Here is a 16,231-nt window from a genome sequence, read left to right as displayed (position 1 = left end):
AAGCCGCCGGTGGTTTCCATGGCTCAACTGATTTCAGTTATTCCCTTGTGCTGCTCCTACGACGGAACAGAACAACGGAACGACGAGAGCAGGTGTGAACATAGCCTTAACCATACACTACCGTTCAAAAGTTTGGGGTCACCCAGACAATTTTGTGTTTTCCATGAAAACTCACACTTATAATTATCAAATGAGTTGCAAAATGACTAGAAAATATAGTCAAGACATTGACAAGGTTAGAAATAATGATTTTTATTTCAAATAATAATTTTCTCCTTCAAACTTTGCTTTCGTCAAAGAATGCTCCATTTGCAGCAATTACAGCATTGCAGACCTTTGGCATTCTAGCTGTTAATTTGCTGAGGTAATCGGGAGAAATTTCACCCCATGCTTCCAGAAGGCCCTCCCACAAGTTGGATTGGCTTGATGGGCACTTCTTGCGTACCATACTGTCAAGCTGCTCCCACAACAGCTCTATGGGGTTGAGTTCTGGTGACTGCGCTGGCCACTCCATTACAGATAGAATACCAGCTGCCTGCTTCTTCCCTAAATAGTTCTTGCATAATTTGGAGGTGTGCTTTGGGTCATTGTCCTGTTGTAGGATGAAATTGGCTCCAATCAAGCGCTGTCCACAGGGTATGGCATGGCGTTGCAAAATGGAGTGATAGCCTTCCTTATTCAAAATTCCTTTTACCTTGTACAAATCTCCCACTTTACCAGCACCAAAGCAACCCCAGACCATCACATTACCTTCACATTACCTTCACATGGCGTCAGGCACTCTTCCAGCATCTTTTCAGTTGTTCTGCGTCTCACAAATGTTCTTCTGTGTGATCCAAACACCTCAAACTTCGATTCGTCTGTCCATAACACTTTTTTCCAATCTTCCTCTGTCCAATGTCTGTGTGCTTTTGCCCATATTAATCGTTTCCTTTTATTAGCCAGTCTCAGATATGGCTTTTTCTTTGCCACTCTGCCCTGAAGGCCAGCATCCCGGAGTCGCCTCTTCACTGTAGACGTAAACACTGGCGCTTTGCGGGTACTATTTAATGAAGCTGCCAGTTGAGGACCTGTGAGGCGTCTATTTCTCAAACTAGAGACTCTAATGTACTTGTCTTGTTGCTCAGTTGTGCAGCGGGGCCTCCCACTTCTCTTTCTACTCTGGTTAGAGCCTGTTTGTGCTGTCCTCTGAAGGAAGTAGTACACACCGTTGTAGGAAATCTTCAGTTTCTTGGCAATTTCTCGCATGGAATAGCCTTCATTTCTAAGAACAAGAATAGACTGTCGAGTTTCACATGAAAGCTCTCTTTTTCTAGCCATTTTGAGAGTTTAATCGAACCCACAAATGTAATGCTCCAGATTCTCAACTAGCTCAAAGGAAGGTCAGTTTTATAGCTCCTCTAAATAGCAAAACGGTTTACAGCGGTGCTAACATAATTGCACAAGGGTTTTCAAGTGTTTTCTAATCATCTATTAGCCTTCTAACACAGTTAGCAAACACAATGTACCATTAGAACACTGGAGTGATGGTTGCTGGAAATGGGCCTCTATACACCTATGTAGATATTGCATTAAAAACCAGATGTTTGCAGCTAGAATAGTCATTTAGCACATTAACAATGTATAGAGTGTATTTCTGATTAATTTAATGTTATCTTCATTGAAAAAAAACTGTGCTTTTCTTTAAAAAATAAGGAAATTTCTAGGTGACCCTAAACTTATGAACAGTAGTGTAAGTTTGAGTTTGGTTTATAAACAATTTGGTTACTTTAACTAGATTGATGAGTTGCCTTTTATTAAAGATAAATTGGAGTGTGATATGTATAATATTTAGCAGAATGGTCCAAATTATATATAGTACCCATCTGATAGCACCACATTTTTAATAATAGCCATAAGTAGTAGAATGTGCTGGCTCAAAAACGCAAAACACTTGCCTTACAGCATATACACACATAAGCTTTTACATATTCTACAATTCTTAGTCCATTTGAGGCTAAAAAATAAACCTCTGTTCATAATAGTGTGAGTTGATATGCTTGTTTCAGTATTGACTTTCCGTTATTCCTACTTGTCTCATGATCTGTGGTCAATAAGATGTTTGATCTTAGGAGAACAATGGCTTGCTGATGTCTTTTTGTTGGATCAGCAATTTAGCGTATTAGGTCCTTAATATCTACCCTTTTTAATTAAATACATATGAATATACACAAGTACCACAGCGAAAGAAACACCAATAGCACTGTCGAAAAAAAAAAGGACAGGGAGGTTGATTATGAAAGAATGAGAATTTTATTGTAAACTGAACAATATAGCTATGAGGAACAAACACCATATTAACGATGATAATACAGTATATATTGTTGTAAATTAAAGCTGCCCGATGTCATATATTTAATAGCTGTCATTTACCAGGATGTAGACCCTTTGTGTTTTAGTAGAGTTAAATATAATCGAAGAAACCACGGCACTCAGTATAGAAGGTTGCTCAGGTAGGGTTCAAATTTGTAGTATTTTGGAAGAAAACCTGGCCCTCCAAAAATTCTTTGTTTTTGAAAAATAATTTTATTTGCAATCCACAGACTTAGACAATGTGATGTTTCGGTCAAAATAACAAGACCTTTTTCAAACAGTCGGATTGCGTTTAGTATGAACATGAGCTAGGCTGTGCTGCGACGTCCTGGCACTCCAAAGAATTTTTGGAGTGCCAGGTTTTCTTTCAAAATATTAGTAGAGTTAAAGATTGCTAAGCAAGTCAATAAACAAGTAGAGGCCATGGCAAACACTGACCAAGCAGAAAACAAAGTCTGAAAGAGGCCAAGCACATGCTATTCATCTCTTAAGTGGTGCCCAGTGTATGTGGACAGTCAGTGGAAAATGACGTAGTCGCAGTCACACTTCAGAGCTGTCACTCTGTTTTGACAGCTAAGTGAAAAAAACCGCCTAACGCCTCATGGACACGACCGTGTGTGCCGTCCGAGTCCCGTCAGTAATCCAAGGAAAGATAGGACATGATCTATCCTTCCTCGGATCGGAGACTCGGACCATTTTTCACGGACTCGATTCACCCGCTAAAGTGAATGGGTCTGTGAAGACTATCGGGTGCCACTCAGATGCCGTCAAAAACGGCCCGAGTGAAACAACGGTCGTGTGCATGAGGGCTAACTTTAGCAATTGATTCATTGATTGAAGTTAGGCAGCGTTCAGGTTTGCTATTAGAGTAGCATGACAGCTCTGGAGTCCTGAAGGCCACCATAAATGCTTGGCTCTGCTTGGAAAAGTCCCTGTGCTGTCAAGATGTAAGAGCCTAGTTTGCAAAACCCTTATTTATGTTCTAAATTTGACATTGTATAATTGGTACTGCATGGATTTGGGAACATTATACCAGTAGTATTTGGGCATTGTATGGCTGCATTATTTGGACACTGTATGGTAATATTTTTGAGCATTATGTAACTGTGTTTGTTCACTCTACAGCAATTTAATCTTTTGTATTTCGGTTTCACAGAGCACAACTATGATAGGACCAAAATCAGCAAAACTTGCTCACTGCACACACCACATACAATATCTATGTAATAAATGTTTTTGATAAATAAATTATATTGTTTGATTATTTTGATAAAGGTTTTACCAAGCAAATATATGTCTGCTATGGTATTACATCATACGTCTGCTACTGTATTAAATCAGATGATGGTACAGTTGACAGTAAGGACTGATTCACACAGAGTTCCTTCAGGAATTTGGAGGCAGATTTTTACCTGCCTCCACTCTCGTTTTTTGGGCGTGGCCATTGAGCGCTGTGGGCAAAAATACGCAGTTAAGACCGCTTTCCTTGCCATCCATTGATGTCAAGTGGAAGTCAGAGACGGAAACACCTAAATAAAGGGTACGGCGCTTATTTTTCCCACCAGCGTTTCTTTTCCGAGCTTGGAAAAAAACGCCCCCGCCTTGCCATGGTTTCCGCGGCAAAAATTCAGTGTGAACAGGGCCTTAAGGTGGTTTTCTACGGGCCGATATCACTCGTGTTTACCACTTTTAAAACGAGTGGCGATCAACAATACAGCTTGATCGGTGCTTGTTGCTCCCTTTAAACGGAGCAATGATAGTATTGTATGGGGATGAACGATCGTTACTATAATTGCTCGTCCCCGTGCATTTGCAGAATGTTGGCAACACATCTCCATGTTTACACAAGGAGATGTGTTGCTGACAATGATAATTTTAAGTGCTGTATAAATGATTTTCTGTTATTCATGTAGCGCCAACATATTCCGCAGCACTGTACAGAAGTCCACACTTACTGTCCCCACTGGGACTCACAATCTAAATTCCCTATCGGTATGTTTTTGGGGTGTGGGAGGAAACCGGAGTACCCGGAGGAAACCCTCGAAAACACGAGAAAAACATTCAAACTCCATGCAGATGTTGTCCTTGGTTGTATTTGAACCCAGAACCCCAGCGCTGCAAGGCAACAGTGCTAGGATGCAATCAGCCAATGAAAAGATGCGATCAGCCAATGAACGAGCGTTTGCTCGTTCATCGGCTGATCTATGGCCTGTTTACACAAGCATTGGTTCGTGTAAAAGGTCCTTTAGATGGTTAAATCAATGCAAGAATAATTCTATAATAAATATTCATACCAAACACACTTTTCACCATCTATGTTCTACGGCAAAAGTTAACTAAAAAATTTAATCAATAATTGGGTATGAAAGAAATACTATGTTCCCAATTTGACCAAATGGCATTTTCTGCATTTTTCTTTGTGTGATTAAAAGACCAAGATGGCTATACTTGGCTATCTTATAATTCAACAATGTAGCTCTCGTAAATAACAGCTTAGCCATTTGTTTAAGCCACCTGCAACTCTGTTTTACAGTTTGTCTCCCACATTGTACAAAATAACTTTGATTTGTTTCAAATATTGTTGGCCATCTTTTGCATAAAATGAGCATATTATTGTTTTTAGCTCATTCTGTTCTATTTCCTGGTTTACATTCTGCTTAATGTGGGTGTAAGAGTAAATCTGCCAGCTAGTTAGAGATAGAAGAAGCATGGATAATACATTTTGACAGATTTTGTTTGGAATACTTTTCCAGTTTGTGGCCATTTTCACTAAGAATCCATCGTATCTGGTAAATATTAGTTGTTGAAATGGGGCCATGGAAGCTGACCAACATGAATGTGTACAAAAGGGTCCCACAAATTAGAACAAATGGTATAACACAACAGCTTTTTGAAATGCTGTTCACTAATGCCCTGGGTCAAATCTAATAAATCATTCCAGGAATGCTTTCTCTGGCATCTGGAGTAGTCTATAATTTTGAACTACTACATACAAATTCACAAGTAACACAAAAGTAGTAAATATTTGTCATCATGTTTTCTACAAAATGTGTTTTGTTTTTATTATTCCGCTAAAGTCCCTATAAAATTCTCAATTTATCAAAAAGTATAAGTTACAATAAAAAATACTTGACATTGGTTTGGGATTTTAAAAGGTATTGTGATCAAAATTAATTCACTAGAAAACTCAGGACATACATCTGGATCTATTAGAGATCTGTGTTGTGTATTGTGTGGCTTGGGTGGTGTAAGGCCAATGCTCGCTGGCTCACTACTGGCAGGATAGTGTCAAGGGCACTCCTCCTTGACGCATGGGACGTCTTCTGTAAATCTTACAGCCTTCTACTAGGCCTCTAAGGTTGCTCCAATCTTCACGGGGAGGTACCTGAGAGTCCACCTGCAACTCACAGCGACTCACTGGCAGGTTACTGCTTATCACCCGTCAATGATCCCATACCCACTCTGTATTAGGGTCCAGACACGTGTCACTTGGCACCCAAAAGCAGCTTCATGAAGCAGGTTGTTCTCAGACTTTTTCCCATGCACTGAACACTGAACAAGCACTGTCCCAGAGTGAGGACGCAGCAGAGCCACGTGGTGGCTCTGCAATATGGTGCTGCAATACAGTAGCTAAAATGGTGTCCAGGTCTTTTCTCCCAGCACCAAACAAATTAAAGTCTAGTAGCCAGCCATTATTGCCAGAACCTGTAAAAAAATACAGATGTTATACTGTACATCAAGAACACAACATGTCTTTCTTTAACTTCTGGTGGATAAAATCAATTATGGTATTTAAAGAAACAGTATAATTTGGCAAAATAACAAAAGCACACACCATAACTCAAAGCCTCTTTAACACATTCTACTGTAAGCTTGTTAGCTGTGTCTTACAGTTGGCACCCTTCTCCCATAGAGACCATGGTATCAAAAGCAATTAGACAGAGGTGGCTGGCCCCCTCTGTTACCTCAACAGCCCCCATTATCGTGCAAGTGCCCATGGTTGTCATGAAAGTCTGGGGCCTAATGAAGTTGACTGTGTTATAACTATGAAGCCTTAATAGGAGAATAGAAAAAAGCACAATTTACTTCAATATATAAGTATTGCAGTGTATTGTACTCGCTATCGAATGATCGCATGTTCAAAATTGGAATAAAAAATTATCAATAAGTACCCGAAAATGCTACCAATAAAAACTACAGCTTGCCACACAAAAAAATAAGCTCATATACAGCTACATGAAGCATGTACCTTTATAGCATATATATATACACTACCATTCAAAAGTTTAGGGTCACTTAGAAATTTCCTTATTTTTGAAAGAAAAGCACAGTTTTTTTCAATGAAGATAACATTAAATTAATCAGAAATACACTCTATACATTGTTAATGTGCTAAATGACTATTCTAGCTGCAAACGTCTGGTTTTTAATGCAATATCTACATAGGTGTATAGAGACCCATTTCCAGCAACCATCACTCCAGTGTTCTTATGGTACATTGTGTTTGCTAACAGTGTTAGAAGGCTAATGGATGATTATAAAACACTTGAAAACCCTTGTGCAATTATGTTAGCACCGCTGTAAACAGTTTTGCTGTTTAGAGGAGCTATAAAACTGACCTTCCTTTGAGCTAGTTGAGAATCTGGAGCATTACATTTGTGGGTTCGATTAAACTCTCAAAATGGCTAGAAAAAGAGAGCTTTCATGTGAAACTCGACAGTCTATTCTTGTTCTTAGAAATGAAGGCTATTCCATGCGAGAAATTGCCAAGAAACTGAAGATTTCCTACAACGGTGTGTACTACTCCCTTCAGAGGACAGCACAAACAGGCTCTAAACAGAGTAGAAAGAGAAGTGGGAGGCCCCGCTGCACAACTGAGCAACAAGACAGTACATTAGAGTCTCTAGCTTGAGAAATAGACGCCTCACAAGTCCTCAACTGGCAGCTTCATTAAATAGTACCCGCTAAACGCCAGTGTCAACGTCTACAGTGAAGAGGCGACTCCGGGATGCTTGCCTTCAGGGCAGGGTGGCAAAGAAAAAGCCATATCTGAGACTGGCTAATAAAAGGAAAAGATTAATCTGGGCAAAAGCACACAAACATTGGACAGAGGAAGATTGGAAAAAAGTGTCATGGACAGACGAATCGAAGTTTGAGGTGTTTGGATCATACAGAAGAACATTTGTGAGACGCAGAACAACTGAAAAGTTGCTGGAAGAGTGCCTGACGCCATCTGTCAAGCATGGTGGAGGTAATGTGATGGTCTGGGGTTGCTTTGGTGCTGGTAAAGTGGGAGATTTGTACAAGGTAAATTATGCAAGAACTATTTAGGGAAGAAGCAGGCAGCTGGTATTCTATCTGTAATGGAGTGGCCAGCGCAGTCACCAGATCTCAACCCCATAGAGCTGTTGTGGGAGCAGCTTGACCGTATGGTACGCAATAAGTGCCCATCAAGCCAATCCAACTTGTGGGAGGGGCTTCTGGAAGCATGGGGTGAAATTTCTCTCGATTACCTCAGCAAATTAACAGCTAGAATGCCAAAGGTCTGCAATGCTGTAATTGCTGCAAATGGAGCATTCTTTGACGAAAGCAAAGTTTGAAGGAGAAAATTATTATTTCAAATAAAAATCATTATTTCTAACCTTGTCAATGTCTTGACTATATTTTCTAATAATTTTGCAACTCATTTGATAAATATAAGTGTGAGTTTTCATTGAAAACACAAAATTGTCTGGGTGACCCCAAACTTTTGAACGGTAGTGTATATAGCTATATATATACACATATATACTGTATAAAATAAAACAAAATAAATATAAATTACATATAAAATACCGAATGACTAATGTTTTTTAAACTAATAGCTGACTGGTAAGTACATTTATATTTATATAATTCTTAGATGGAAATAAGCAATATTATGCACTGACAAATATAGCAATGGAAAAAAAAAACAGATTTATTTCTACAATTTAAGCTTTCCTTGTTGGCTAGAAATGTTAATGTTATTTTGAACTGCAGTTACAAATAAAATGCCATATGCTGTTTATTTTTTATAATTGTACAATTAGTACTTTCTGTGGTTATTCATGCATATGCAAATTATATTTTCACACTGGTCATAATTTTTTTGTCATTTCTAAACCGTTATCTCAAGCACAAGTAGATCATTTTCAAAATACAATATAAAATTAAAGATTATCAATATTTTCTTGTGTATTAACTATGGAAATAGTGATAATTCATATTATAGCAAACATTTTGGGTGAGATTTAGTTGTAATTATCTATACTGTATTGCTTTTCATTGCCCTCTAATATGTTAGTAAACATAATGTAAAGATAATATCACTGCCTTCTCAACCAATTTAGAGAAGAGGAGGAGGGACCTTCACTTGTATCTAAAGGGAACCACATGCACAAATTATGTTGTATGATGATTTCCTACTTATATACAGAGAATTCGACCAAACAAAATTATTTATTCGTAGGCAATTGGGCAGGTTTTTAGGATTTCAGCCAAGCTAAGATATCAACCTGTGTCAACGTCAGTCTTGCATTATGCTGGGGTGATTACTGTAAAGGATCTGCCAGACACAGCTTCTGTGTCGACGCCCGTGGGTAATCAGTCTGCACCTGCTCCTAAGTCTGAGAGAGTGACATGATCTTCTACCAGTCAGGCTGGGAGGCTGAGGAGTGGGAGAGCCTATCACAGCCTGGCCAGACGGAGCTAGCTCCTGCCCTCTGTCTATTTATACCTGCATTTCCTGCTCCTCATTTGCCTGTGATTCTGTCTCTGTCCTGGCTCTGCTGCTGCTGCTTGAACATTTTTTCCTCTGCTTCATTTTGACCCTGGCTTTACTGACAATTCTCCTGCTCTGCGTTTGGTACCTCGTACACTCCTGGTTTGACTCAGCTCGTTCACTACTCTCCTGCTCTGCGTTTGGTACCTCGTACACTCCTGGTTTGACTCGGCTCGTTCACTACTCTCGTTGCTCACGGTGCTGCCGTGGGCAACTGCCCCATTTCCCTAACTTCTGTGTACCCTTGTCTGTTTGTCTGTCGTGCACTTATTGAGCGTAGGGACTGTCGCCCAGTTGTACGCCGTCGCCTAGGACGGGCCGTTGCAAGTAGGCAGGGACTGAGTGGCGGGTAGATTAGGGCTCACCTGTCTGTCTCCTTACCACGTCATTACAATTCTAGTATTTTTTGGCTGACTGAACAGGATAGTGAAATGGTGCACTCTGCCCCTAAATTGGAGATGGGAAAGAGGAATGGATATATAAGCATGAACATCTTTTTTCAGATGTTGACGGCATCCTTGAATACTCTGATCACACCTTCTAAACCTCACATGGTCATTCCCCCACGACCGTACTGACAGTAATAGCACCTAGGCATGCAGGTATTTTCTTTATTCTCCCCCAGAGTGCTGCTGCCAGTGTTGTTGTCTTACAAGAATTATAATTGCTGGGAGAAGCCGTTTATTAACTGTGGGGCTGCTGTCAGTTTGAGAGAATCCAGGGTCCTATTAAGATGACAGCAATAGACAACACAACTTTGTCACAAGGTATGATCTGTTTCATGACTCCTGAGATTTCAGTGTTGGTAGGTGCTATGCATTATGAGTCATTGGCATGCTACGTCTTGGAGTCTTTACCCTCTGAGGTTGTGCTTGGAGTTTTCTGGTTACATAGGCACAACACGGTCGTTGACTGGCATCTGGGTTATTTTGAAATGTGGCACTCCGACTGCCACCTCTATGACACTTTCTCTAAATTCTGTCTTCACCTCCCAAACTGTCCTGCTCCTTTACTTATAGGATTTTTTTTTATGTCTTCTCTGTCTCGGTATGTGTTTTTTGTAGACAAAAAAGATGGAGTTTTAACCCCTTAGTGACCAGCCCATTTTAGGCCTTAATGACCAAGCTATTTTATTCGTTTTTCTATAGTCACATTCAAAGAGCTATAACGTTTTTTATTTTTTTGTCTACATAGCTGTATGAGGACTTGTTTTTTGCGGGATTAGTTGTGCTTTTTAATAGCACCATTTTTGGGTACATATAATTTTTATATTAACTTTTATTAACCTTTTTGGGGGGGATTATAACAAAAACCTGAAATTCCACCATTATTCTATGCGTTTTTAAATTGACGCCGTTCACTATGCGACGTAAATAACATGTTACCTTTATTCTATGGGTCGGTACGATTACGGCGATACCACATATGTAGAGGTTTTTTTATGTTTTACGACTTTTGCACAATAAAAACACTTTTGAACTAAAATTATTTGTTTTTGCATCGTCGCTTTCCAAGAGCTGTAATTTTTTTATTTTTCCATCAATGTAGTGATTTTTTGGGCTTGTTTTCTGCGGGACAAGACGTAGTTTTGAATGGTACTGTTTTGGGGTGCATGGGACTTATTGATTTCGCTATGGTTTTTTGCGTCTTTTTTTTACGGTGTTCACCTTGCGGTTTAAATGAGATATTACCTTTATTAATGGAGTCATTACGGTCGCGGCGATACCACATATGTGTACTTTTTTTTTTTTTTTTACACTTTTACTAAATAAAACCACTTTTTATGGAAAAAAATGTTTTTTTGTTTTTTTTTACTGTACTTTTTATTAATAATCTTTATTTCACTTTGATGACTTATTTTATTAGTCCCACTAGGGGACTTTACTGTGCAATCTTCCGATCGCTGCTATAATGCTTTGGTATACTTCGTATACCAGAGCATTATTGCCTGTCAATGTAAATCTGACAGGCAATCTGTTAGGACGTGCCTCCGGCACGTCCTAACAGGCATATGTCCAAGCCCCCGGCTGCCATGACACCCCATCGGAGACCCGCGATTGCATTCGCGGGCCGCCGATGGGTGACAGAGGGAGCTCACTCCCTTTGTAAACAAAGTTAAATGCTGCGGTCGCTATTGACGGCGGCATTTAACGGGTTAAACGGCCGCGATCAAAGTAAACTTCGATCGCGGGCGTTGGAGCAGGAGCTCAGCTGTCATCAGACAGCAGAGCCCCGGCTCCTGCCTGCACGGGAGACCCGTGCAGGACTTAGACTAGGCTGAAGTGAAAAGGCGTCAGCCTAGCCTAAGGCCCCTTAGTGACCGACGTAAAAAGGCGTATTGGTGGTCACTAAGGGGTTAAGACCATGCATTGATTATAGGGAACTTAAAGGGGTTGTCCGAGATACCATCATATTTTCAAAAACCCCTTTAATGCATGTAATTTATAAATGTAAATACATTTGTAATATACTTACGTTTTCCAAATTGGCCCCGTTTCCAGATCCTGCCGTGGGGAACTTGACTGGTGACGTCACTCTCTGCTCTGGCTCTGCCGCTTTGTTGTTCTTGAATTCTTTGCCTGGTATACGACACATCACTTGTGACGTGGTGTATATCGGCTTGTTCAGTTGCACCTCGAGAACAGCAGTGACAGCGCATGCACGTTACGGGCTGTGAAACAGAACAAGCTGATATATACACCACGTCACAAGTGACGTGTCGTATACCCGGCAAAGAGTTCAAGATCAACAAAGCGGCAGAGCCAGTGCTGTGAATAGGTCATGAATTGGCTTAGGGAGACGGACAGGTGAGCCCTAATCTACCCGCAACTCAGTCCCTGCCTACTTGCACGGCCCGTCCTAAGTGATGGCGTACAACTGGGTGACCGTCCCTACGCTCAGTAACTGCAAGGCAGACAACACAATATAAGGGCACACAGAAGCAAGGGGGGGTTGGGACAGTTGCCCAAAGAGACACCGTGAGCAACAGGCAATGGTGAACGAGCCAAATCAAACCAGGGGAGTACGTAGTAGCAAATAGAGCAGGAGAATAGTCAGGCAAGTCAGGGTCAACAAGTAACAGCAGTCAATCGGGTGAATAGCAGGAATCGCAGAGCCAGGAAACCAGACAATCACAGGCAAGGAGCATGCTGCAAGTGAGGGTATAAATAGACCAAGGGCGGGAGCTAGAACTGTCAGGCCAGGCGGTGATAGTTTCTCCCTCTCCTCAGCCTGCAAGCCTGAGTGGTAACAGATCGCGTCACTCTAGCAGACCTTGGAGCTGATGAGGGCTCATTAACCCCGGGTGTCGACACAGAACCTGTGTCTGGCAAACCCTTTACACTCAGGAGGTGAGTTTTCTTGGGTATATCCTCTCAGCTAAGGGTTTTAGTATGTATCCTGCAACGGTGCAGGCCATTGTCAACTGCGGTGCAGCCAAAAACCTTTAAGGGTCTCCAGAATTTTTTGGGCTTTGTCAATTACTATAGAAAATTTATTGGTGGATTTTCTAAACTGGCTAAGCCACGAACAGACTTTACTAAGAACGGGGCTGATGTAGGTAATTGGAGCCCGGAAGGGGTTCTGTTCATTTGAGTCTCTGAAAAGACGCTTCATTACCGCACCTGTCCTGGTAAGCTTTTACCAACCCAAAAGTATCACTTTAGGATAGTATTATATATATTTTTTGACAGTAGAAAGCTCATTTAAATACCATATCTATTGCTCCATTACCGGCATTACTGCTGCTGAGTAGCAGAATCTGTAAGTAAATCAGAGTGGGCAAAAGGAGAAGAGGACGTTCAGAACTTGCACCCTCTAACTTCTGTCCCAACAGTCAGTGAATTATGCTATGTTAAAGTATCTCGTATAACCTAGTGGAAAGTGGAGCCTTGGAGCTACAACAGGTTTGGTACTGACTAAAGTGAGGTGCAGATTCTAAGGGATCCTCTTGTTCTTCACCAGGAGATCCGCAAGGAGGTTTGGTCTTGACCGAACGGATCCACTTGTCTCTGTCATCAGATTGATCACTGGTTGGCAGCAAGATGCAGTAGCGATGGTGAAACGGCAAGTAGTCAGACAGAACTGTGGGACAGGACCAGAAGGTCAATCAGGTGTAACAATTCAGAAGGAGCAAACGAAGACAGAGTCAGAGTTCAGGCCAGGAGTCAAAACCAGGAGATGCACAGAAGAGCTTCAATGCAAAAGGTAAGGCAATAGGCATAGTTCAGGAACAGAGCAGGGTCAGAACGCAGGGAGTCAATATGGAATCAAGCAAGCTAGAGATAGTGTCTAAAAATGGCAAACTGATTATCAGGCAATGAGTGAGAGACCTGGCCGTGGTTAAATAGCATAACATGAAAACATCATTAGAAGCACCCCAAGAGTAAGTATTCTATTGCATAGCAACATTACACAGCAACAGGTGCAGATAGAATATACTATTTTGCTACAGCAGTAGGGTATTACCATGCAATATAGAAAGAGCAGCACAGGATCCTGGCGGGGGGGTATGTAATAAATTAAATAAGTTGTAATAAGTGTTGGGGAACATCATATACATTTTGTTTTTGTATCGCCCCTACATATCAGTTAAAGGAGTATTCCAGCCCAAAATTATTGTGAAAAAGCTAAGTGTTCTTTGATAAAATTTGCCTTGCCTGAAAGAGAATTATAAAGTAATAACTGTAAAGGATCTGCCAGGCACTAAGTCTGTGGATACTCCCAGGATTAATCAATCGACACCTGAGGCCGGACCTCTTAGACTGACTCCGGCTCCCACCAATCAGGGTGGCAGGCTCAGGAGTGGGAGAGCCTATCGCGGCCTGGTCAGTCGGAGTTAGCTCCGCCCCCAGTCCATTTATACCTGCCGTTTTCTCTTCCTCATTGCTTGTGATTCTTCCTGGTTTCCTGGCCCTGCTACAGCCTTGCTCCAGCCTGCTACTGCCGAGCTTCAGCCTTGCTACAGCTTCCGCTTATCCTGCTTCGCTCTGACCCCGGCTTGCTTCCTGCTCCTTGCTCTGCGTTCATATACTTCGTGACATCCTGATTCTGACTGGCTCGTGGACCACTCTGGTTTCCTCACGGTGTTCCGTGGGCTACTGCCCCTTCCCTTGCTTGTTCCCTGTTTGTATTCCCTTGCACTTAGTCAGCGTAGGGACCGCCGCCCATTTGTACCCCGTCGCCTAGGGCGGGTCGTTGCAAGTAGGCAGGGACAGGGCGGTGGGTAGATTAGGGCTCACTTATCCCCTTCCCCTTCTTCCTGCCATAACATAATCACAAGCCAATACCTAGTCTACCCTTTCTTCTACTCTATCATGGACCCCCTTGAGACCCTGACCCAGCAGATGCAGGGCCTCTCCCTACAGGTCCAAGCCCTGGCTCAGAGGGTCAACCAGCCTGACGCTGCCATAGTAGTACCCCTCGCCTCACCTCTAGAACCTGACCTCAAGTTACCTGACCGGTTCTCAGGGGACCGTAAGACTTTTCTCTCCTTTCGGGAGAGTTGCAGACTTTACTTCCGTCTAAAACCTCACTCCTCAGGTTCCGAGAACCAGCGGGTGGGAATCATTATATCCCGACTCCAGGAAGGGCCCCAAGAGTGGGCCTTCTCCTTGGCTCCTGACGCCCCTGAACTTTCCTCCGTTGATCGTTTTTTCTCTGCCCTCGGACTCATTTACGACGAGACTGACAGGACTGCCTTGGCCGAGAGTTAGCTGGTGACCTTACGTCAGGGTAGGAGACCTGTTGAGGAATACTGTTCTGACTTTAGAAAGTGGTGCATAGCTTCTCGGTGGAATGACCCTGCCCTAAGGTGCAAGTTTAGATTAGACTTATCTAACGCCCTGAAGGATCTGCTTGTTAGCTACCCCTCTCCTGACTCCCTAGACCAGGTTATGGCCTTAGCAGTACGACTTGACCGACGTCTCAGGGAACGACAGCTTGAACGTTTCAATGTTTTCCCCTCTGACTTCCCTGCGATTCCCCCCGAGGTCCCGTCTCCTCGCTCTTAGACGGAAGACTCGGAGGTACCCATGCAACTCGGGGCCTCCGTGTCCCCCTGACAACGTAGAGAGTTCCGCAGGAAGAATGGTCTCTGCTTCTATTGTGGGGATGACAAGCATCAACTGAACACCTGTCCCAGGCGCAAGAATAAGCAGCCGGAAAACTTCCGCGCCTAAGTGATCATCGGGGAGGTCACTTGGGCGCACAGGTATTTCCTGTTAATATGAAACGCAATAAAATTTTGCTTCCCTTTCAGGTCTCGTTTGGTGGTCGGTCTGCCACCGGCAGTGCCTTCGTGGATTCAGGCTCATCTGCTAATATCATGTCTGTGGAATTTGCTATGTCTCTAAAAATGCCTTTTATTGATTTGCCTAATCCTGTCCCGGTAGTGGGTATCGACTCCACTCCTCTTGCTAATGGTTACTTTACTCAGTATACTCCTGTTTTTGAACTCCTTGTTGGCTCCATGCATTTGGAGCAGTGCTCTGTACTGTTGATGCAGGGATTATCGTCCGATCTGGTATTAGGTCTTCCCTGGTTGCAGTTGCATAATCCCACGTTTGATTAGAATACTGGGGATCTCACCAAATGGGGTAGTGAATGCCTGACGTCATGTCTTTCGGTTAACTCTATTTCTCCCCGTGAGGAGGTAAACACGCTACCTGAGTTTGTTCAGGACTTCGCTGATGTTTTCTCTAAGGAGGCCTCCGAGGTGTTGCCGCCTCATAGAGATTACGATTGCGCTATCGATTTGGTACCAGGTGCTAAGCTTCCTAAGGGTAGGATATTTAATCTTTCATGTCCTGAACGTGAAGCCATGAGGGAATATATCCAAGAATGCCTGGCCAAGGGTTTCATTCGCCCCTCTACTTCTCCTGTAGGTGCTGGCTTCTTCTTCGTGGGGAAGAAGGATGGTGGTCTTAGGCCGTGCATTGACTATCGTAACTTGAATAAGGTCACTGTAAGGAACCAGTATCCCCTTCCTTTGATTCCGGATCTTTTTAATCAGGTTCAGGGGGCCCAATGGTTCTCTAAGTTTGATCTACGGGGGGCGTATAACCTTATCCGCATCAA

Source organism: Rhinoderma darwinii, chromosome 7 (genome assembly GCF_050947455.1).
Source record: "Rhinoderma darwinii isolate aRhiDar2 chromosome 7, aRhiDar2.hap1, whole genome shotgun sequence".
Classification (NCBI taxonomy): Eukaryota; Metazoa; Chordata; class Amphibia; order Anura; family Rhinodermatidae; genus Rhinoderma; species Rhinoderma darwinii.
The sequence above is the reverse complement of the archived record's forward strand: the minus strand, read 5'-3'. Positions refer to the sequence as shown.